Source organism: Chenopodium album, chromosome 7 (genome assembly GCF_948465745.1).
Source record: "Chenopodium album chromosome 7, dcCheAlbu1.1, whole genome shotgun sequence".
In the NCBI taxonomy this organism is placed as follows: Eukaryota; Viridiplantae; Streptophyta; class Magnoliopsida; order Caryophyllales; family Amaranthaceae; genus Chenopodium; species Chenopodium album.
The window spans coordinates 16,217,163-16,236,807 of NC_137840.1; the positions used below are offsets into that span (position 1 = coordinate 16,217,163).

At 39.0% G+C, this 19,645-nt stretch overlaps 1 non-coding gene across 1 annotated transcript; it reads left to right on the top strand.

Moving 5' to 3' along the window:
- The first annotated feature begins 12,488 nt into the window (after positions 1-12,488).
- On the top strand, positions 12,489-12,595 carry LOC145641216 (small nucleolar RNA R71). Its single transcript, XR_014115276.1, has one exon. It is a non-coding gene; the product is annotated as a small nucleolar RNA R71 (small nucleolar RNA).
- Positions 12,596-19,645: the final 7,050 nt, after the last annotated feature.

Genomic DNA, 19,645 nt, shown 5'->3' on the forward strand with positions numbered 1-19,645 from the left:
TTTTCTCCTTTTCTTTTGAATTTTCCTTTTGTTTTAATGATGTTATTCTCTTTAAATCTTGTTTCGTTTTGTGATGTAGGTAAATTTGATATAAAATCCAACAACTTTGATGCCATTTTAGAGGTTGAATTGTCCAATTTCTTGAGTTGGAAATTTGTGTAAGTATGGAACTTGGTGGGTTCTTGTGATGGTTTCTTGAATTTCTTGCTTTGAACCCACCAAAATGAGGGGTTAGCTACTGCCTATATGGGTGTTCATCACCATCATATAGGTGTGCGCACCATAGTGAGGAAGGAAGAAAAAGAGGAAAAGCGTACCTAGGGCGGTGCGGGCGCTCACGCCCACTGTGCGGGCGCGCAGACCTCAGGTGCGGCCGCACCACCTAAGGTCATGCCCCCCCTCTTTGCCCTCTTTTTAATCCGATTTTCCTTCTTCTTCTTCTCTCTCCTACTTCATTTTCTCACTCTAGATTTATTTGGTGTTTGATCTAGTTTTCTCTTCATCTCCATCATATTTTCCTCATCAATTTTTTCATCAAAAGTTCATAATTTACTAGTTTTTGTTACTCAAAATCTCATTCAAGCATCTTAAAGGTAACTTTCTCTCTCCTAAATTTGAGATTTTTGGGTATTCTTCAATTGAAGTTTTGTGGTTTGCCATTGGGGATGTTAGTAAGTAGTAGTGTTCCTCTTGTTATTTTCTTGTGTTTTCTTATCAATTGAAGGTATAATTTCAACACTTTTGTGATAAATTTTCAATTTTTATGATTCATGAGAATTTGATTTTGTTGATACTACCTTTATTAGCTTACCCATGTTGCTACTACTTGCTTCAATTCATGTTGATTGTGAATATGATGATGTTGTTGATGTTGATTTTTATTATGATGATGATTTTACTTGAGTATATTGAATATTTTGGGATCATTTTTGTTGAATTTGTCAATGGATTTGTTAGTAGGTTTATTGTTGGGTACTATAGTGTTGGTAGTGATGATGTCCATAAGGGTTTGATGGTCATGGTGTATGATGTTGCTTACTATGCATGATTTTGGACAATAATTGTGATTTGCTTTATGCATTCTTCATTTGAGATGGATTTTGCTTATTTCCTTGATTATTGTGGACTTTGTTAGTCTTACCATTATCATGTTTAGTCTTAGCACATTATTTGCTATAATTTTGAACCTTTTCTTTGATGGTTGTCTGTAGATGGTTACTCTTCGCCGCACCAAGCGTGCTAAGCATTACAATCCAAGGAATGTAATTGAACCACCCTCTTCTATCGAGGAAACCTATGGCATCCAATTTCGAAAGAAAGAACACTGGGATAAATTCGTCAATCTTTCATCAAGGAAGGTATATTCTACTCGGTTTTATGATCAAGAAACCACAACTCTCCTAGGGATTGATGATGATGTGAGGATGTTAGCAAGAAACTTAGGTCTTGAAGCCTTTATTGATCTCAATGATCCTACTATTTCTAGGATCACTTTGGAGTTTCTTGCATCCCTCGAAAGTCATGGTGATGGTGATGATAATGAGCCTCCTACTTTGTTTTTCCAAGTCTTCAATGAGGACCACTCCATCCCGCTTTCTTATTTCAATGAGGCCTTTCATTTTCTCGAGCCACTAGAAGATGTTCCTTTGATTTATCCGGCATATGATACTTTTCATAAGGATCACAAGTATTGTGAAAAAGATTGGTGGACTAGTATTTCTTATGAGGAATCTTATCGGGCACAATATTCCAAGTCGGCTTCAATCATTCATGAGGCAATGCAATATTTTAGCCGGATTCTCACTTATGCTTTCTTCTCCAAGGAATCTCTTTGCGCCATGTCCCAAGAGGAGTTGAGTTGGCTATGGTTGGCGGATAAGCCAAAGGATGATGAAGTTGAAGTTATTGATTTTGCATCGCATTTGCTTGATCGATTTGTTGATATCCGTGATGGGATCTTCCTTTCGGGAAGTATTCAAATTGGAGGAATAATTACCATACTTGTGCTATATCTTAAAAAGAAGTATGGAGAAATGCTCAAGGAGCTTGAACCTATTCAAGACTCGAGAGAGAAGAGCCCCTCGCACCTTTTAAGCATCTTTGCGTTGATCAACCAAAAGTTCTTGGAGCGCACTCTCAAGGAAGATTTGTTTGTGGAAAATGTCCCGTACCACAGATTGGTGTCTTATTTCTCATCCGGGATCTATGGTGAGGGATTTGAAGTGGGCTTTCCCATGGAAGCCTCGCATGATGGATATTGATTGCTCCCTTCGAAAGGTATCTTTATCCTCCATTCGACAAAAGCGGAGTACTCCTCAAAAGTCCAAGGAAAGTTCTTCCAAGGGAGGTAACCCTAGCCCTCCTTCTTCTCCTACTTCTTTTTCTACTCATGATTTGACTAGTTTGCATGCTAAGGTTGATGCCCTTGCTCTTGCTTTGTCTTCCTCTTCTTCTTTGGGGGATAATTTTGTGGGTGGGGATGACTTTCATGCTAGGAGAGTTTATGACTATCATGTTGCTAGGGGGGAGATTGAGCCTTATTTGAACTACCCTTACTTACCGGTCCAAGAGGGACCTATTCCTCAGTGGGGAGCCATTTGACAAGGCTATAAAACCTCAATCTTGCTACCCATATTGGGAGGGTCCCCATGTGGCACCTAGTGCCATCCGTGGGACCTCCCGAGGGGATTACGATTATAGGCGACCGGGGGGTTGTGATTGGGCGTATGATCCTGGTAACCCTGCTCCTTTCCCTTCACCTGAGACCGAGGGGAGATGGGGACGTTCGGGCCCTCCCACTCTAAATGATTAGACTTATTTCTTTGCCGGTGATTCCCTTAGGATGTTGAGTAGGTCTAATGGGAAGAATGCTTGTCTTGCTGATGATTTGGTTCGCAGTGTCGTGTATGACATTGGTGGGGGGAGTTCTAACTCTACCCCCTACCACAGTGCCGAGTGAGCCTTGTTGGCTACCCCTCCTTATGCTTGTATTATGTTGTTTATTTTACATGCCTTATTGTTAGGACTAGCTTAGGGGGGAGGGGGTAGCTCATTTCTAGCTTGGGGGAATTATTTCTGTGTGGTTGTGCTTTGCATGTTTTTCCCCTAGCTAGTGGTTCATTTGGTACAGTTGCTTTTCATTCTTCCTGTCCTATATCTGCTTCAGCTGTTTCTATGATGATGTTATGATGGTTTCCTGATTATGATTGTTTTGATATTTTTCTGATGTTATTCTGCTAATTTTCTGATGATGATTCCTGTCTGTTGCTATGATGATTCTCTGTCTATCTCACCGATATATTTCTGCTATCATGTCGTTATGCTGCCGGATTTTCGGCTGATTTTGTCTGGATGTTACTGACAATTTTCTTTGAATATATTTTTCTTTATTTCTTTTGCTCTCATCCGGATTTGATTTTCTTGCATCTACTTTGGAGATTTATTTGGTGATTCTCGTTTTCGTCTTATTTCTTCGCTTTGCATGGATTATCCGGCGAGACCTTTCCTTTTCCTTCTTTTATTTTCTTGGTTGTTTATATTAAGATTAGTTTAGGGGAAGCTGAATGGTTCGGGGATGATTGCTTGTTAACACGTAATGTGTTTGGGATCGATGATGATGATGTCATACGATCACTTGTATGTCCATTGGGATATATGTGTTTAACTTGCTTTCTAGTTCTCTTCTCCATTTCTCCTATTCTTCCTTTATCTTTGACTTTCCTTTTCTTTTCTTTTACTTTTCTTTTCCTTTTATTTTCCTTTGTCCTTGTTTTGGTTTGTGGTTTGATTTTGAGGCTTATTTTTCACCATTTTTTTTTTATTTTCCTTATGAGTTGGACTTTGTACATTGGACTTTGTCTTTTGCATGAATTTCTTCCTAGGTGGTAAAGGTATGCACGGTTTGAGACTATGTTCGGTTGACTCTAGGATAGGTGTATGCTAGGGTAGTTGGTTTGAACTAGGAGGATCATGAAGCCGGATTCTACTTGTTTGTGGCATGCTTGGTAGTTTCTCCCTATAGTCAATTTGACACCACTAGTGAGTTTTTGCTACATCCATGTAAGGTTCATCGTTTTTCAAGCCTTCAACCTATTTTGTATGAGCGGCGTGGATCCTTGACTATGCAAACCTAATCTATAAAGCTTGATTTATGATTCTTAAACCCGAGACCGAGCTATCTAGGGAGGACAAAGGCACCTTTTTCGGGGTGGTATTTTTCATTCTTAGGATAGTTTGTATCATCTTTATTTTTGGGTTTACATTTGCCTTCTTGCAACCATTTGAGCCTTATACCTTATTTTCAAGCCACATCTTTAGTTCTTTGGCCTTTTGTCTCATTTTCTTTCTTTTCTTGGTTTTTGTGAAGCAAATTGATCATAGTTGATGGAGTTTGAGGTGGAGAAGTTGGAAATTTGGTTTTTATAAGTGCAAGATTGTGTTAAATTTTCTTTGCGAATAATGGCATGTGTTTGAGAAAAAGCCTTCCTTAATCATAAAAGGCATGGACAAATAAATTGCATTATAAAAAAAGCCGTCTGAATTTAGCAAAAGGCAAGGACATTGCAAGTTTAAGTATAAGAAAAAAAAAACAAAAAAAATATTGAAAAAGTGAAAAATTCAAAAATATTTTGATGTATTCCTTTCTCCTTCTAAGCATTGAGGACAATGCTTCATTTAAGCTTGGGGGAGAAGCGTTTACGCTTTTTGTGTATATTTCTTGTGAGTATAGCTTCAAATAAGATTGGGGGTGTACGTATTTTTGTTTGGATTGGTGATTACTTGATTGTGATCCTAAGAAAGGGCCCATTCTTTGCTTCACTATTAGGAAAACCACCAAATTTCAAATTTTAGCCTACCTTCACCCCTTTTATGCCTTACGTTACAGCCTTTGGGAAAGACCTTTTGACCTAGAAAGTTGAGTCACTATTCGGGGGAGGGAATCATGGGTCATTTCCTAAGGAAAGGGTATGCATAGTCAAGATTGTCGAGTAGCCTAAATAAATCTCTTTTTCCGGTTCCTTCGAGGAATCATTGGGATGCTCACTAAGGGGAGATTTGAGACTAGTGGGGAGAACGCGGTAAGATCGTTTTGGCTGAACGTGGATTGTGATGTCTAGTTCCTATGCCTAGCATACCCTATGTTTCAATCAACCTTAGATATCTTGAAAAGTGCATACCTTGATTACTTGAGAAACACTTTCATTCATTTGCATTATAGTCTCTATGTAAGTCCATTTTGCAAAGGTTTTGTTTTCATTTTTCTTTTCTTTTCATTTTATGGATTTTCCTCTTTGATGTTGGTGGAGAGTTGTGGGTAAACTCTTAGGACACCCTTACGAGACCTCAATCGTCCTCATAGGCGACTTTGGGGTTTAAAGGGCTTGTTGTAGCTAAAAACAACCGTGATTCCTACGACAGTGAGTCTTATTGTACATTCTTATCTTGAGTCTTTCTTTTTCATTTTCAATAAATTTTTCATCCTTATTCTTACTTGCTTTGCTTTGCTCGAGAACGAGCAAAAGTTTAGCTTGGGGAAATTTGATGAGGGACATTTATGGCACTCATTTGATCTCTTTTTGGATGAATTTCATTTCATTATGTAGCTCTTTTTGTTTTTCTTAGTTTTGCTCTTTATTTCTTTACTTTGTGCTTTTCGTAGTTAGTTTCTTTATTTTGTGCATTTTCTTGTTTATTCGTTATTTTTCTCTATTATTTGTTTGTTTTCATTTGTTTTCAGGTTATGATCGAGCATCCAAAGATTTCCGAGCTTCCCTTCAACATTTATCATCACATTGGATGCCTTGTGCTAGCATTTTGAACTTCAAGTTTAGAGGAACTCGAACGGCAAGTCTCAAGACCGGTGCACGCATGCGGTGGGGGCATCATCTATGCCACAAACCCACCAAATGCTCATATACTTACTGCCTACTTTGATGTTCATCACCGTCACCAAGTTATGTTCACAAGGACGATCAAGATCGAAGAGGGGGAGGAGGAGACCCTCCTAGGTGCGGGCGCACAGGAGGCGCGTGCGGGCGCACCCCCCTTGGTTTGTGCCCGTACCCTTTCTTGTGCGCCTACTCTTCTTTCCTATGTGCGGCCGCATCTCCGTGGGTCTATTTTTGGACGTCATAACCAACTTCTCTCTAGTTAGTTTTACTATATATAGTTTTCCTTCTGTTTTTGGAGAGAGAAGAATTAGAATAGATTATAATTAGTTTAGATTGAATTTTTGTGTAGAGAGAGAAAAACACTTGTTCTTAGATTTTTAGAGAGAGAAACTTTGGATTTGATGATTGATGATTGAAGATTGCTACATTTGGTTTGATTTCTATCAAGTTTGTAAGAATTCTTTACTCTTTAATACAATCTATTGTTTGATTTCATTTGTTTTGTTGATTGATTAAGTTTGATGATTTAGTTTGATTTCAGTTGATGAATATGAATTTGTTGATTGGTTTAGCTTTGATTTTGATGTTCGATCTTGATGGATTGTGAGTAGTTTGATTGCTAGAGTAATGGTGAAGCATGTATTAGTAATGAATTGAAGTTAATTTGGGGAAATTGATTGGGTTGATAATGTGATTAAATTGGTTGATTGATTTTGTGCATGTGTGTGTTTGATTTAGGCTTGATCACCATTCACACTAGATTGCATTGTAAGTTCACATTGATACAGACCATTGATTTGTGGCTTGCAATTACACGATTGAGGTATCTTGTGACGTTTCCTAGCTAGAGTTTATCGTAGTTGGCGCTAGTTAGACCTCTAGGAGAATAGCTTGATATGCTCTTTTGGTTGCAATATTGATTTTCCCTCTCATTGCTTGCCTTAATTGATTGACTTCCCAAATTAGTTGATTTCATTATGAATGCATGTGGATCCTATCCCTAGTGTTTATTATCTTTGATTTCTACAAGTCTATTTGTTGTGATTAGCTTTAGTTTTAGCTTTACAACCCCACTTTAAATTTCGGAATAGATTAGCGCAAGACAATAGACATTCACTCACTATTCCTTTGGGTTCGACCCTTGACTTGATACTGTACTTGTATAGGGGTTGGTTGAGTGTATAAATTTTGTTTGACCGGTTGGGGAGGGTAGTCCAACGACCTACCATTTCACCATTGATCAGGCATATTTGGCATACAAGGAATACTGCTATTTTTGAACAAAAATTGGTCTTTATTCAAACTGCTTTTAAAAAATTTTATGTGATTACATTTTTTGTTTGAGATTGAATCAGGCTGCCAATATGGATTCTCCTTCTTCTTCCATTTCTCAAATTCCAAGGCTTTGGGCTCCTCCTCAAAAAGGATACTATAAGCTTAATACGGATGGATCTTGGATCAGTATTGATAATGTAGGTGGAGGGGGGGTTATTCGATGTGATAAAGGTATCTGGGTTGTTGGGTTTGCTACTAGGTTCAATGCTCTTACTGCTGCCTCTGCCGAACTCCTAGCTATTAGGGAGGATTTGCTGCTTGCTTGGGAGAAGAGGATTAAGTATTTGGAGCTTGAAACTGATGCTGAAAGTTTGAGCAAGATGTTGAAGGACCCTAAGTCCTTCGAGGATGGAGATTTGGGCAACATTATCCATGATGTTGCTGCCTTGTTGGAAAGGGATTGGATTGTAAATGTTTTCCATGCAAATAGATGTGTTAATTTTGTGGCTGATAGGTTGGCAACCATGGGTAGAACTCAGTTCAATAAAGGTGAGGTTGTTCCCTTCACATACCCTCCTCCTGAAGTGTTTCAAACTTATGCTATGGAGATTCCGGGTGGGCAGGATGTTTAGCTCCAGTGTGCAGCCTTTGTGTCCTGATGCTGCTACTAACATCTACTATGCTGCTGCTTTATTCTCTTATGCTATTATGTTTTTAGTTAATGTTTTATGTTCTAAGACAATTATTGATACTTCAGGTTGGCCTTACATGCTATATGAGTATCTAACTTCAGGTTTGCTGGTTATAATCAGCAACCTCTCTTTTGCCCTGATGTTTATTTCATCGGTCCTATCATGATATAATATAAGATGCTACCTTTTGTGTTAAAAAAAATAACCGACATAGAAGCTTGCAACACACTCACCCAATCGGGCCATTAGTCCGCCCGATCGGGCCCGCCAATAATTATGCGCAGCTTGGGCTCTCTCATGAGATTGGGTCAGCAAGTTTGGCCCAATCCTTAGCTTGTTTAGTTTGTATATTGTTTGTTAAACTTGGACTCCTTCATAATTGAGCTCTTATTCACCGAACCAAATTCCTTTAACTCGGTATTGAGCTTTAAATATTCGGTCATAAAATACGCTCCGACTCTAGTATCTTCGTAGTGGCTCAAAAAGCTCGGGAATTGTCATAAATATGCAAATTCCTGCAAAATAATAGCAGCTCTACAAAAACACTAGAAAATGCATATTAGTAATAAAAATAGCTCCGCAGAGCTCAAATAAGCACATATATGACCGTGGGACGGGGAATAAAAATATATATATAATAGACTCATCAAACTCCCCCAAGCCAAACCTTTTCTTGTCCCTAAGCAAATAAATGAATAAATCAATACTTCACCCCGAATACATTTAAATCAATAAATATAATTTAAGATAAATCTGATAAACATGTATCAAAGTCAACCAATCAAATTCATCCAACTATCAATCTTCCCTAACAATTGTCAAATAGAGCAAACCACAAGTGCATATAGAATTCAAGACTAGTGCTCACACACTCAACTCTCATTTATTGGCGAGTAAAAGATGTACTCGATCGCTCTCCATCCCAACCTCTTTAATGTGAACAATGCCCTCCCAAACTCACAACACTCGTGTGTTTAAAAAGACATACACTCAACCTAATAGTCGACTCGAAATATGTCAAGTCATAACTTGCATTGATAAGAAACACTTTCACATCTACACAACTCTATGCACAAGGTTGGAAGGTCTTTAAAGCTTGTAATGTAAGGCTAGGGTAAAAGGTAGGAAATATTTGGGAAAATGTGAGAGAAAAGCCATGCTAAAAGGGAGCCAATCCTAATAAAACCAAGGTAAAAAATAAATAATGACCAAACATCTCCAACATACTCAACTCTACCAAAAATTCACCAAATACAACTCCAATCAATAATTAACAATCCCAACACTTACAAATTCACTCATAAAGATATAATAATGTAGAACTAGAGTGAATAAACAAACTCTAAACATCTTTTTTTCAATTTTGATACTTTTTTTCTTTTGAATTATTTTTCTTTTTTTTTTTCTTGAGCAACCTTCTTATAGAACATTTGAACATTAAACAATTTTTTTTTTCTTTTGCTCTTTTTTTTTCTTTTCACTCCACATTGGAAATTTTCAACTTTGAACCACAAATTCTTATTTTTTTTTCCAATCATAAAAACAAAGAACAAATTTCTCTTCTTATATTCTCACATTGTGCAAATAATGTGCACACTACAACTCCCTCACCTCATTAACTATAGCTCCCCCAATCCAAGCTTGGGACTAGTAACCAATAGGGCTAAATAGGCTTGTAATGTGGTTAATAAACAATAAAAGGGCACAAGGAACAACATGGGTAGCAAGAAGGGAACAAATGTATATAAAATCATCTAAAAGCTACCTAAAAGAATGAACGCCTTCGTCCTCCACATGTGCACAATAGTGAGCCATGAAACACTACTCATAGTTGCAAATCAATACTCAAATTCATTGACATACCAGGAACTAACACACATTCCTAACCAAATTAACTAGTCAAGCACTATATTCACAAGTAGTTGGACAAAATTGACGCATGTTAAGGTTCCAAGGAAATCAAATATCAAATCATGATCAACTAATCCTCAATATCTATCATCAATAACCAAGAACCAAAACAATTTTGAAATACTTTCATTACGAGTTGCAGGGAAGCATGATTCATAATTCATTGGAACGTATTTTTGGATTTTTTTTTATTTTTCAATGTTTTTGTATTTTTCATATAGGAAAGCAATAAAAATACAATAGAAATCAATTAAATCTAGAGTTAAAACTAAATTAATCACACCAAAGAAAAATAAAAAGAAAAGGAAAAGAAAGAGTACCTATATATACAAGAAATCCCCCCGAAGATAAATCAGACAATGTCCTCATTGGCTTAAAGGGAAGCTAGTAATCCAAGTGAATATCCCTCATCATCGAACTTGTATCTACCACCGTCCTAAACATTGCAATGCATCACCTTGGTACAATTTTGGACAAAAAAGAAATAAAGTGTTAGTAAGAGAAGAGGCAAAAACGAGTCAGGTCCACTATTTTGCTCATAACGTTTTTTATAAAAATTATTATTAAGTGATTCTAATTGCATTGGAAAGTAGACTTGAAGATCTTTCCAATTATAGGTCACACGTAAAATTTCGTTAAGAAATGCAAAAGTTATGGTCTGTCAAAGTTGAGTAGTTTTGTTGTCGCGCTCTCGCGCCCGATAGGGCGAGAGTGGCCCGATCGGGCCCGACTCTAAGGTCCGAATGGCGTCTTATTATTACTTACTGCTCCAAATTCTTTTCTATACTTGATTTCCTTTTTTTTCCACAAGATTGAGCATTTATCACTCGATCAGGTGGAACTTTCACTACGGGCTCAAACTTTACAACTTGTTTCTCAATCTCCACTAGTTCATCTTCAATCCCAAGTCCAACACAATTTAAAGCTCTTTCTATAGCATCCACTTCATCTTTCCATGTACTAGTTTTTCCTACAGAAGATGCAACCTAAGATACCACCTCCAAGAGATCTCTAACGGGAGCTTGGGGCTTATTAGAAAAATTATGTACATCAACCACTCCAATACTAAAACACTTTTCCTCTAACATTGGGCTTTTAGGGACATTATTTAGATTAAAAGTAATATTATCATCCCCAACACATAATTTAAGTTTACCACTTTTGACAGCTATTATTGCCCCTACAGTATGAAGGAATGGTCTACCCAAAATAATCGGAATTTGCAAATTTTCATTCATATCAAGAACAACAAAATCAACAGGTATATAAAATTTACCTACTGTAATAGGAACATCCTCTAAAACACCTATAGGGTATTTAACAGAACGATCAGTCATTTGTAGAGTAATATTGGTAGTTTTTAATTTACCCATATTTAATTTAGAGATCACAGATAATGGCATAACACTTACACTAGCACCCAAATCACATAAAGCTTTTTTAATCATCAGATTACCAATATGACATGGAATAGGAAAACTACCCGGATCTTTTAGTTTAGGTGGAGATTTATTCTGTAATATAGCACTACATTCTGCAGTAAAAGCAATAGTCTCTATCTCACTAATAGATATTTTTCTAATCAAAATTTCTTTCATAAATTTAGAATATGCAGGAACTTGAGTAATTAAATCTGTGAAAGGAATTGTTACCTGCAAATTCTTCACAACCTCAAGAAACTTACCAAATTTCTTATCCAACTTACTCTTTAAATGTCTATTAGGGAATGGAATTTTGATAGCAAGACCCTGCACATCTCCACTCTTATTCTGGGGTTTACCCTGCAAAGAATTATCAGAAAAGTTAGTTTTACCCTGTAGCCCTGCAGGGCTAGTAACAACATTGTTTGGTTTAACAGAATCAAGATTAGCAATTTTTGTTGTAGTGGGTTCATTATCTTTGGGCATAGGAGGCCCATCATAGTGTGAACCACTCCTTAGAGTAATTTCATTTGCGTATTCTGTTGTTTGTACTGGCTGTGATGGTAAGGCTCCCTGCTGGCGAGTTTGCAGAGTAGAGGAAAGTTGTGCAATTTGAGTATCTATTACTATATTATGTGCTATTAATGAGTCAATTTGCGCATCTCTACTCTACATCTGCTTCTGCATATTGGCTAACATCGTTTTGATTTATGATAGGCCAGAATCAAATGGAGGAGTAACAACCTGTTGTGGTCTCTGATGTGGAGGTTGGTAGTACCTTTGTTGTGGTTGTTGTACCTGTGGTGGAGGGTTAAGCACATTCGTACTATTGTACGACATATTTTGGTTGTTTTTTTAACCCTGTATTGTAGGTGTTAGAGTATGGACTAATTTGCTTATAGGTTTGAAAAGCATTAATCTTCTCAATTGAACTCCTACTGCCATGTTCCTAATGACCTATAAGACCACAATTTTCACAAAATATTGTAGAGTTAGTACCAATAGCAGAAACATTAGCAACGGAAGATGAATTAGAATTATTAATATTGTCTAGTTTCTGGCTAATAGAAGTCAATTGTGTCTGCAAAAAGGATATAGAATTGACTTGGTGTTTTCCCTTGTTTGCAAACCCTCTGGGATTCCCATATTGGGAATTATGAATAGCCATCTCTTCAACAACCTGTCCTGCATCTTCCACATTAAGATTCATGAATCTCCCACAAGCTACAGAATCTAGAATTGATCTAGATGAAATTCCAAGTCCATTATAAAAGGCTTGGATCAACTGCCATTGTGCCAGATTATGGTAAGGGAATTCTCTCTGTAGATCCTTGAACCTCTCCCAAGCTTCATATAGAGTTTCATCGGCCTCTTGGGCAAAGTTCTGAATAGCACTCCTTAGTACAGCTGTTCTCTTTGCAGGGCAATATTTATTATAAAAATTCAAGGCAAGAGTTTCCCAGTCAGTAATACCAAGTGCAGTTCTATTCAAACCATTAAACCATAATTTAGCTTTTCCACATAATGAAAAGGGAAAAAGAATCTCCTTAATTTGGTCCTGCGTGACCCCGACTTGTCTAATGGTGTTCCAACATTGGCAGAAATCTGCAATGTGAAGATTAGGATCATCACTCTTAGCTCCACTAAATTGCTTTCTCTCTATCATGGTGATAAATTGGGGCTTGATTTCAAATTGCACTCCATTAAGGGCCAGAGTGGGAGTAAGGTGTGGAAAATCAGTAAGCTTTGGCTGCGAATAATCACTGAGCTTCTTAGGTACCGCCATCTCTAATTCTGGATCTGAAGGGATTTCTGAATCACTGGAATCAATTGGAGGGTCTCTTCGATTATTGTCTTCCTTAGAGCCCGCCAGGATTTGTCTGTAGAGATTCTTTTGTTTATGGAAAGAGCGCTCGATCTCAGGATCGAATGGAATGTAACCTGATCTGGAACACCTGGGCATAAACAAAGAACTAAAAGACAAATATGAGAATTGCCTCAAAGAACTAACGTTCTCTGAGACAAGAGAAAATAATCTAGACTACAAAAACAATCAGAAATAAAAATAAAACCGTCTCCCCGGCAACGGCGCCAAGTTTTGATAGGCTCAAGTCGTATCACCTAATCAAAAGTATTACCGAAAACCACTAACTAAATATAGATAGGGAAGGAGGGTCGAATCCACAGGGAAACAAGTCTTTCTATTCCTAATTAATTATTATAATTTAAATTATTAAAGTAACCAAGAGCTGTTATTTAAAAGAACTATACTACGAAGAATATGAGTAGGGAGAAATAAAAGTAGGAGGAAAGCAATACATAAAAGACCTAGGACATAGGTTCACCAATAAATAATATTTCAGGGTAAAACATAATAATAAATCATCAATGCATCAATTAACCAGATAATAAAGGGCTTTCGCTACGTATTACAATCACATAATAAATCTACCGGTATTAAATCTCATCTCTCAAATCTCGAATTTACCATTTATGAATTAATTCCACCTATTGAAACTAGGCCTTAATATTAATTCTCATCTCTCGAATTTCGAATCAATATTGCATTACTCATACAATTAAACCAACGTTAATCTAATTGCATAGCATTAAATCAATCAATAGGAAATTAACCAAAAACATTGACAATCAACAATAATAAATTAACCCTTCATAATAATCATGGATCCCCAAGAACCCTAGAATTAAACTACTCGTGCATAATTAAATCTAAACTAATCAAAACAATAAAAGAAGTCATGATAGAAAGCAATAATATTAAAACTAATATGAAAGCAAAAAATAAAAATAAACTAAACAAAGAAATAAGAGTAAAATTATATCTGAAGAAATTGCAAAGTGACGAAATACGAGTAGTACGAAAACAATAAATTAAAAACTCAAGGATTAAAGAAACTCCAAACTAAAGTCAACTTAGAAAACTAAAAAGCATAAAAGATTCCACTAAAATCCTAGATGAAACAAAGATACGAAAATCCAAAATCTTAAACTAAAAGAAATAAAGAAAAGTAATAAGCTCTCCTCCCCCCAAAATCCTACGTACTCCCTCCTATTTATAACAAAGCTAATGGGCTTTTTTTTTAACAATAAAAACCCACTAAGAACAGAACTCTGTTATACTAATAAGCAATAAAACAGAATTAACTTATCTCTTGATGCGTGAACCAAATTGACAATAGCCGCGTCGTGGAGAACCACTGACCTAAAAGACGATTCCGCGCTACCTCTCGGTGCAGTAGACAGATGCGGTCGCCCTCCAGGATAAGCACGGCGCCGGATTTTATGTGCACTCACAAACCCGACTGAAACTCAGAATACTTGCCCAGAAAACAGAATAGTAGAAACTGGTGATTAGATAATTTTAGAGAAGAGAGAAGACTGATTGTGTTGTGTGTTTAGACTGAGAAAACCACCGATTATTTATAGGCTGAAGAGGAAAAACGGGAAGCATAAAAGGTGGGAAGAATCTAGCCAAGAAAATGACCAGATTAATTTGGTAAGTCAACAACCGAGGCAAGAAACAAGGAATTAATCAGTCAGCTACAATCAAGGAATTAATGACTGAATTAATTCCGTAATCCCAACAGTCAGAAAAGAATAATCCCAACAGACAAAAAGAAATATTCTGTTTAACGAAGAAAGGGAAATAAAATTTCTCCAAAAAGATAACAAGGACCCACGCCCGCGCATCGCATTCCCCAAGACCCCAAGTCCCGAGGCCCGAGCCCGACCCAACCCGGCCCAGCTCGGCTCGGCGCGTGCGCGCGCGTGTGTGTATGGAGTAACACACACCTCCAACTCACTCAACTAAGTAGTGATAAAGCACTACAACATAAAAACAAAGAAACACCTCACTCCCCAATCAATGTGGGACTTTGTTTTTCCCCAACACTCTTGTTTTTATATCAAGAACTTCCAACAAACTCTATTGGAGTTCATAACCGACATAGCAGCTTGCAACACACTCACCCGATCGGGCCATTAGTCTGCCCGATCGGGCCTGCCAACAATTATGCGCAGCTTGGGCTCTCTCATGAGATTGGGTCAGCAAGTTTGGCCCAATCCTTTGCTTGTTTAGTTTGTATATTGTTTGTTAAACTTGGACTCCTTCATAGTTGAGCTCTTATTCACCGAACCAAATTCCTTTAACTCGGTATTGAGCTTTAAATATTCGGTCATAAAATACGCTCCGACTCTAGTATCTTCGTAGTGGCTCAATAAGCTCGGGAATTGTCATAAATATGCAAATTCCTGCAAAATACTATCAACTCTACAAAAACACTAGAAAACGCATATTAGTAATAAAAATAGCTCCGCAGAGCTCAAATAAGCACATATATGACCGTGGGACGAGGAATAAAAATATATATATAATAGACTCATCAGCGAGCACAAGAGGAGATTTTTGACCGGGGCCTCTTTACTGTGGCCGTCTGGACGAACAGCGAGATGGGGGTTAAGGAAGTCACCCCCCAAAGCTATATTCCCCGATTTGAGTGGCTCTTGGACGGCATGTACTTGGCCGCCTACGGCCTTAATACTGAGATGCCGAGAGGTAGCCGGGCGCATGATTTTATTAACTTTGCTTGCTTTGTTTATTTATCTCCTTGCTAACTCTTTGTTGTTTGTTGCAGAAAAGGCAATGGCCAAGCTCCCTGCTCACAAAAAGCCAGCCCTCTCAGCCGCCTTCTACCTCTCTAACCTCAAGCAGGCGGATGAGCAGCCGCCAGGCGGCACTTCTAAGGTAACAAGCTTGGAAAGTTTCTTTCAATGAAATGATTTGCATATTCTGTTTCTAAGACTTATACTTAGAATTATTTTCAGAGTGGCTCATCAAAACCTGCCCCCTCTTCTCAGCTGGATCCCAAACTGCGCAAGCACTCGACTTGCGATGTTTCCCAGAGTCGAAGGAAACACGTCGCCACCAAGCCTGCGAAGAAGGGAACGGGCGCCTCCTCCCCTATTCAGACTCCTACAAAGCCGGACACTCAACAACGAGCGTCAAAGAGTGCAAACATCCACTCACCACTGCTGGCGGCACAGCAGGCGGTAGCAAAGCCGCAGGGGGAGAACGAGGTAAGTCATCCGACCATTCGACCATGCGCTTCATGAAATGTAACCTTGCTGAAAATCTTGACTTAGCTATATATGTATTGATAGATGCCCCAGTGAGGCCAACTATCCTCCAGATGGCCAGGCAGATGCTCAAGACGCTTGATCCTGAGGACAAGGCTATCGTTAGAGGGGTCGGCATCCTAGACCTAGATGGCATCCTGGCGCTTCTTTGCGAAGTAAAACTTCTTATAACTTGGTTAATATACCTATTTTTGTCGAATGGTTTCTGATGAGTTTCTTTGGTTTGGACACCTGTAGGCTATGATGCGCGTGAGCGGTCTCAAAGGGACCCTCAATGAGAAGACCAGGGAGATAAAGGTAGCGAATGCTTAGGCCGCCTCTACTCTGGAAAAATCTTAGTTTGAGATTGCTCAAAATGATATTCTAACACTTGATATGTTGTATTCCCATGCGTCTGCCAACCTGCAAGTTCAGCAGAACTTGGACGCGGCCAAGCAGCGAGTGAAGGAGCTCCAGGACCAAGTCAAAGGCTTTGAAGAGAAGCTGGACACTCTCAAGGAGGCGGAATCTAAGGCGTCTAACCTGGGGGAGACGGTCAAGAGTCTCCGAGGGCGACTGAGCAACCAGGAGACCCAACTCCGGACCAAGTATAGGTCCTTGATGAAGGAGGAAAAACAGGCCCTGGTCAAACAAATGATGGACGATAATGAAGTCATCATGCGTGCGGCCTGGGCAGCTGTTCAGCCGTCTGCCGATTATCAAACTTGGAAGGTCCAATTTGAAAAGGCAAGTTACGAGTTCAATGCCCGGCTCCTCAGGGAAGCTCAGGTGGCGGCCGAGAAAGAGGCGGCTGCCAAGAATGCCTTAGAGGAGTCCAGCTCGTCTAGCGGCTCGTCTTGTGGGGACGAGGAGGATGATCAGGAGGGAGATGAGGAACCAAAGGAGCATGCGCCAGAGGACAAGGCAGATGCCAATGCTGAGAAGCTCGCCTGATCTTTAAGCTTTATGTTGTTTATTTCTGCGGCCGAATGGCTAGTTACTATGCTTTTCCGGCCTGTGTGCCGAGTAATTATGTATCTTTACCGACCAGGGGGTGGGGTGATCTGACAATTAATTCCTGGCTTGGCCTGTTAACATTCACAGTCGTCAATTTTGACGGCTGTTACTTTTTATGATGCATCCGTCGTTCGACCGGTTTTATTTATACTGGTGTTTATGCTTTAAAATTTTCAAAGCTTCAAATTTTTTTGCATAAAATTTTGTTTAAGTTATTAACCTGTATAGTATACGAATGTCCTTGCCCCTAGTCGAATGTCGCTTGGTTTTAATTGAGTGGATTGATTGACTTAGAAATGTTTATACTTTAAAGAGTATAAATGGTTTCTGAGTCAATCAATCACTATGGTGATTGCCCCAAACCAAGCGCCATACGGCTATGTAGAGAAAAATGTTATATAAATGCATCCGGCCAAAGGCCTCGCATAATATTGTAAAATTGCTAAGTCTTTTAACTTAACATTTAAGTTAATAACATATTGGTCCGCCTGCCTTGCCCCATAGCAAAAACAAGAGGTCTGATAGCCTCTAATCGTGAAACAATAGTCGTCATCCGTCTGTACTAGAACATGCAGACAACCTGGTGCTTTTTAGATTTCAAGTTAGATTAAATCAAATGACTGCGAGCGCTGTCTTAGCATATTCGGCAGGGATGTTTGTTGTTTTCGTAGAGCAATGTGCCACCCAAATGGGAGATGCTTCTCCTCAACGAATTCGCCCGAATGGATGTCGCCGGTTGCCTGACTCAAGTTAGAGCAGATAGTTGTACTCATGTTGGAGCAGATGGTAGTTTTAAATAATATTCATCCGACCATTGGCCTCGATTAGAGAATTGAATAGCCACTAAGTCTTTGACTTAGCTTAGAATAAAAGACGACTAAATTTTTAACTTAGTTTTTCATCCGACCATTGGCCTCTTTGTCACTTAGACGTTAGCTACTAAGTTATTAACTTAGCTTAAGCATAAGTTTAAGGTCGACTGCTTTGGTGTAGTCGGATTATCTTTTGGGCGTCTTCTATTAGAGCAGACGATCCCAAAATTATATTTAGATTAACAATGTGCTTAGCCGTCTGTCCATTGGGCAGGCGGTAGCTCGCAGAGTCTTGGTGTTGGCCGTCTGCACATTTTACAGGCAGTACTTTATCGTTGCTTTTTTAAAGATTTTGGTCCGCCTGCACATTGTGCAGTTGGTACCGTAATGGATAAGTAGGATCCACCAGCACAGGCGGCATCCTTAGTTGTTATGAGCCGGTTCTTCAGCACTATGTGCAGCCGGTTCTCAAAACAAAGAAAATAAAGACAAGTATGAAAATGAAGGCAAAATTTCATTAACAGATCAAAAACTTTACAAAATTTCAGAAGTAATACTTCTTTATTTTATCTACATTCCAGGTTCGGGGCAACCTCCTACCGTCTGATGTTTCCAGGCGATAGGTGTCGCCTCTTACTTCTTCATAGATTCGGTAGGGGCCTTCTCAATTTGGGGTTAGCTTCCCTTGTTCATTCGCCCTACCGACTTCCTTCATCTTCTGTAACACAAAGTCCCCAACTTTTAAAGGGCGCTTGTGTACTCTTTTGTTGTACACTTGAGTCATTCTCAAACAGTAGATTTCATGGCGCAAGGCAGCATTGCCCATGCGCTCTGGGAGTGAATCCAATGCCAGGCGCATGGCCTCCCAGTTCGCCTCTTCTTCATATAGCATAATCCGAAGAGTCGGCTCATAGTGTTCAATAGGCAAGACAGCTTCTGCCCCGTACGCCATGAGGAATGGGGTCTCTCTAGTCGCCCCTTTTGCGGTTGTTCTGATGGACCACAGGACGCTTGGTAATTCATCTGTCCATAGGCCGCCACCTCTCTCAAATTTTTTTTAATGTCATCTGAGATTAATTTGTTGAAGGCTTCAACTTGGCCATTTGCTTGGGGTCGGCCGACTGATGCAAAGTAATTGGAGATCCCCTGATCTCCTAACCAAGTCTTCAAATGAGGGGTCTTAAACTGAGGACCATTGTCAAAAACCATAGACATAGGCACCCCAAAGCGAGTGATGATATTCTTCTAGATGAAGGAAATCACATCCTTTGTCTTGATGTTTTTGACCGCCTCTGCCTCTACCCATTTGGTAAGGTAATCCATAGCACTAAGATGTAGCGCCTACCACCTGGTGCAGTCGTATATGGACCCAAGATGTCCATGCCCCATTTAGCAAACGAGAAAGGACTGTGGATGGCCGTAAGGTCAGTGGCCGAACGATGGATCGGCTTGCCAAACTTTTGACACTTGTCACATTTATTTATCATCTC